Raw genomic sequence first — 5740 nt, forward strand, 5'->3', positions numbered from 1 at the left:
AACAACTTATGGCGTCATCCAAGACTTGTGATTGTGGGATATTGTGTCTGCAATCGGGATATTGAAGTGTTAGCATGTCATGACAGCAACACTGTCTTTAGAAGAATGATTGAAACAATATATTTATTACTGACATAAATTCAAACAATCTTTATAAATTGATAATAAAAAATGAAGCCAGTCCAGAAAGTCCTACCTTAGCTTGCATTTAAATCACAGATATCTATTCCTGACCCATCCCTTTATAAGTGAAATTAAAGCTGCAGTATGTAACTTTTGCTAAAAAAAAAACTACAACTACAAAGTATTTTTTGAGAAGTCTGGATTGGTTTATGTATATTTTACACGTTGCTTATGACTGTTGCTTGTGGGGACAGACCTTTCAGTAAGCTAAAATTAATTTTAAAAAATGTAAGCAACCTATTTGTATACTGTTGCATGTAAAATTTATAAGCAGTAAATCTTGTGCTAATATCAGTATTGGACCAAAAAAAACAAGGCAGTTACAATCCTTTAAAATTGTGATGCTTTTTATTGGTCAACTAGACTCAAGACATTGGAACAGCAGGGGGCCCAATTTAATTTTTTTGTCATGGGGCCCAAAATTCCTGGTGGGGCCCTCGCCTAAAAGTTACAGGACTCTGGTCCAAGGAATACAGTTTGAGACCACAGATCTAAGAAGATTTATTTCACCCCAATCAGTGTCAGCATCAATCGCTAAATATGATTAATGTGAGAACAGAAAATAATGTGCAACACAGATAAAAAACACACGGCTGCATTTAAATATTGACCACCATGACTCTGTGCACGGTCACAGGGTGGCCAGGATTATCGTCTGCTCTCGATTACCTGATCAAATCCGGTCAGTCCTTACTCAGGGCTTGGCGTTTCCATCGCATGATTCATTTGTCGAGTTGTTTTGTTTGGGTGGGTGTTTTCCGCTACGCCGAGTGCGCTAGTGCAAGCTCTCATGAGTAAGTCCATATATGATCGGTCAAGGTGGTGCAGGGAGGTTAAGGTCAGAGTAAAATAGGTGTCCAGGTCGTGGATAAGCTGCTAGGTTTGACTAATCTGACAAATGAGGGCATGCAGAGGAAGTGCAGTGACCCTGACACACAAGTAAACACCTGCTGACACTACACTGTCGGTAACGTTTTGAATACACAAACCTGCAGGTTGGTCATAGAATAGAAATATCCCTTATTGACCCACAGTGGGTAAATCCAGGAAAGGTTAATGCAAGGTATTGAACCATGGCCTTCTGGGTAAAAGTTCAGGGCACTGCCACTACACCAACACTACAGATACTGTCAATCTGTTCAGTGATCATGCTAATGCTAAGCTGCAGGGACAGGCACAGAGAAACTAAGCAGTGGTAGAGAATCTGCTTTTTTTTTTTCCTGTGGAAGAAAAATAAAGTAAAACAAAATAAAGTAAAAGAAAATAAAGTAAAAGAGCCCTTTGAAAAGTTTTATGCGTATGAGCGAAGAAAAGTAGCATTTCTGGATTTAAAAGTGCCCGAATTTTGCCTGTCAAGAAATCTGGGTTGCAAACTACCCAGATAAATGAGAAGACAACAGGAAAAAAAGAGATATGGGATATACAAAAAAAATATGAATATACATTTTACCTCATCATAATCAAATCTTATTCTTCAATTGCCTTTTATTCATGAATGTTCTCTAATGAAGATTTGTTTTATTTGGATCATTTCAGAGCAGAAAGATGGCGAACACTTCTGCACGTCACAAATTTCACATTTTTATCATTTGAAATCTGTCAGTTTCTTTCCACATGATAGTTTTGCTCTACTTTGGTTGGTCTGTTACATGAAAATGCACTAAAATACAGAGATGTTTGTGGCTGTAATGTGATAAAACGGGGGTAGAATAATACTTTTGCAAGAATATGTGATTTTAATCAAAACTGATCAATTTGAAAATCTGCTCAGTTTTGGGATTTTTTAAACAGACTTTCATATTCATATTCTTGTTCCTATTCTTATTCTTCTTGTTTCTGCTGTTTTCTGGCGCACAGATAAGCCTCTGACTAAACTGGTGGGATTCATCCCTGCAGCAACATGTCTAAAGGCTGAACACAACAAACAGACTGAGACACGGAGCCAGATGGGTAAACAAGGGTTTCAAATAGTTTATTCTTTATTATCACAACTGCTGCTCCACAATTCATTGTCAGAGGGCGTCTCTTGACGCAACGTAGTGATTCGTTTAGAAGACAATGCTCAAATTGCCCAATTTTTAAAAAGTAAGTGCAGAAAAAAACATCCCATTACCCAGGAAACAGACACCGGACCTTCCTGAGGAGAAAGGCGGTGGAGGTGGGGGGAGAGAGTGGGTCGGGGGCGATGTTCATGGAGCGACCACACGGTGTGTTTTCGGTGTGTAATGCACGAAAGAGCGCCACAAAGGAAAGGAATGACCATTTCTGTATAACACAGACGCTCGCGTGTGGGTTTACTCGTGTCGGGTCGTACTTTTGTTACCGTTTTAAGGCATGGTTAGCCATCTTGGGTGGAGGGAAAGAGACTTGAAGCTTAAACGACTGGTCTGACTGTAGGCTTGTTCTTCGACAGATTCAACACCGGCTTCTTAAGGCGGATGCTGAGAGCACCGGAGGAGAGGGTCGTTTTGGGGGGTGTGGGCAGCGACCACACACAAGCCGACACGGAGGGAGTCATGCTCTCACACGGTAGCTGGGAAATGAAAGGGTGAATCCGGAAAACTCACAGGTGGAGTGGAAGTGAAGGTGGAGGCAGTTCTAGTCATAAACGGGGAACAGAAACGTTTCTTGGCTGCCCATCCTCTGCCACCCCAAAATAAAATTCTCTCTGAAGACAGTGACGAATACACACACACATATATCAACCAACAGATGGCATTTCAGTGAAACACAGCTGTCCGCTCGCTCCTACTCTTAAGTCCGTTTTTGTGTAGTAGCCGTTTCGCGGTTCCTCCCCGTTGGAAACAAACAAAAAAAGTTTAAACTTGACAAAAAATAAGCAGCATGCCACACAAACAGACCAAACAATTCTAATCTAAGTTTTTCAGATTTTAGAGGGTTTTTGTTATTTTTTTTGTCATTGGTGTACCATATTAATGCTTTAGGCGAGCTTTACAAGTGGAGCGTGCGCCAGCGGGGAACTTCCTTCAGCGCCACGCTGCATTGCAGCCTGTGTACATTCAGATATTTGTGAACCCCCCCGGCTCTCCCCGCACGCGCCTATTCGGAACCGCTGCCAGGGGCACGCGGAGCCAAGCGGAGCCAAGAGGCCATGTTGAGAGTTCTAGGTGAGTGAGAGGAGGGGGGAGGACGGGATGTCAGATCATCGCCTCCTAGAATTTGGCCACCAAATTTCTACCAGTAGAGATGCACCGATCCGTCGGCTGGAGATCGGAACCTGCCGACTTTTCCTTCAATCTGAATTGACTAGAGGATCAAATCCTGACTAAAATCCAACTATTTTTGGTCTAAATATGGAATAACTCGTAATGATTTCATGCACTTTTGTTGAGTTTAATAAAAATCATTTGAACTTTTGAGGCTGTAGGTCAACTTGTACCCCCGTTTTGCACCAAATCGATGCCCTTTGACCCCTTTATACTTTAAATTTGCGCTGTAAACAAACCAGTTTGTCCTGATGTGTGCACCATTTCAACCTGACAGTTTCACCATGTTTACACAGCGTACTTAGCAAAATGTTTCATATAAATAAATTCAGAATCATAATTTAGGAATATCTGAATATTTGAAATATCTTTCAAAGTCAAATTATGTTTTTAGGCTAAATGTCTGAAGAAGTAGAAATGAAAGATGGCTATGAATGATTAATTAAATTTAGAGAAAATTTAGAGCTTCATTTTTCAATTCGGTAAAAAAAAAAGAAGCATAAAGTTAATTAAAATGCGAAGGTCTAAACAGGAAGAAAGGAGCCATGCGATAAATTTATTGAATGCATGTACAAAATGTTCAAAATGGCTTTGACGGGAGTACAAACTGACGCTAGTTAGGTACAAAAAGTCCAATGCCAGAGGGCGCCATTTTGTTTCTAAGAAGAATAAATACAATTTAAAAAAAAAAAGTATAGAACATCCAAATCTTCAAAGGTGCAACGCCAAATGGACATAATGACCAGCATCCAGTTAGGGACAAATGGGAGAAATCTTTAATTTCCTCAATTTGTGTTTAATCCAACTCTAATACTTCAATTTATTTTTTTCTTTGCGTTGCAATCTGTAAAAAAAACAATATATATTAAAAAAAACAAAGCAAAATCAGCAGGTCAAACCTCACAGTAAACCAGAATCGACCAGGAAAACCCTGATTGGTGCATCTCCATTGCTTTTAAACTTTTTAATTCATATTTTTCCAAAGTTATTTAAATTTTTTTTGTTTGTTTTTGTTCCACTGTCCCCCACACCGTTAACTGGACAGGACGGCTTTTAAACACGAGGGAAAAAAAAAGAAAAGAAAACGAACCACGATGAAACTGTGCCAAATTCAACAGACACAAACGCCTCGAGGCACAAGAGACTTTTCTAAGTATTCTAAGGATTGACTTTGCTGTGCAAACCAACTACGCTGTAGGAAACTCTCCATAAAACTCACAAAAATGAACAGAAGCTATGACTAAATATATATATATATATTTTTTTATAGACTCATCTATATATTTAGGATATCTAATAAATACATTTGGTGATAGACATAGAACTCTTTCTGAGAACTATTTACATTAAAAGGTGTACATTTGTCCAGAAATAATAAATAGCTATGATGGCAAGGCAAAGGATTTTTTTTCTGTGGTTTTTAACATTTTAGTGCTTTTTAAGAGGAGAAAACAGAAAAACTTTGGGCCTCTGACTAAGTGTTCCCTCTAAAACAAAAACAACCCAAAAAAACCCCTACCCTGACCCAAACTCAACCTTCATGTAATTAACGTGACTGCCCACTTTCAAAACGCACAAAAAAATAAATAAAAATAATCTCAGTCTCACCAGCTTCTCCTCTTTATGTCGTGGAATGTGTTCAAGTCTCTCGACTGCTTTTAGGTAGATGGGCTTTTCCCTTCCTGTTAACAGCTGGGGCAGTGAAAGATTAGCGTACAACAATGTACTAGCACCTGGCAAAAAAAAAAAAAAAAAAAAAAAAGGTTAATGGCCGTCGCCCGTTTACGGGGGCAGGGAGAGAAAAAGGGGAACACTGTAAAAACGCCACCGTCGTCAGAGAGAGGCAGAACCCATCGAAAACCCGCAAACATTTTCACAATCTCGCATTGTTTCGTTTTTTTTCCTTCTCGCCGCGAACGGCAGAGGTGGACATAAAAAAAGAAAAAGAAAAGAAAAGAAAAATCACAAAAGGAGCCTGCCGGCTAAAGCTTCAGTCACCACAGGATGTATTGCTGCCGGCTCAGATAGTTTAAACTCAACGTGCGGTCGGGTCTGGTTTAGCGTCCACAGACTCTGCCGACTGACATGTTTCACAAACATTCACTTCATCTGGGAGGGGGCGGGGCTTTACAAGAGACGGTGTTTGAAAAAGATGACAGTTTTTGTTTACAAAAGCAATTTCAAGTGCAAGGTACCATGCACTGATGTTTTAGTGGCGAGAGGGGCAGAAAAACGGGCCCCACTTCACCGAGGACAGGTCTCACAACTGGGAGAGATGGAAATGTGTATGTGTGTGTTTATATATATATATATATATATATATATATATA

Source organism: Poecilia formosa, unplaced genomic scaffold (assembly GCF_000485575.1).
Source record: "Poecilia formosa unplaced genomic scaffold, Poecilia_formosa-5.1.2 Scaffold167, whole genome shotgun sequence".
NCBI classification, from domain to species: Eukaryota; Metazoa; Chordata; class Actinopteri; order Cyprinodontiformes; family Poeciliidae; genus Poecilia; species Poecilia formosa.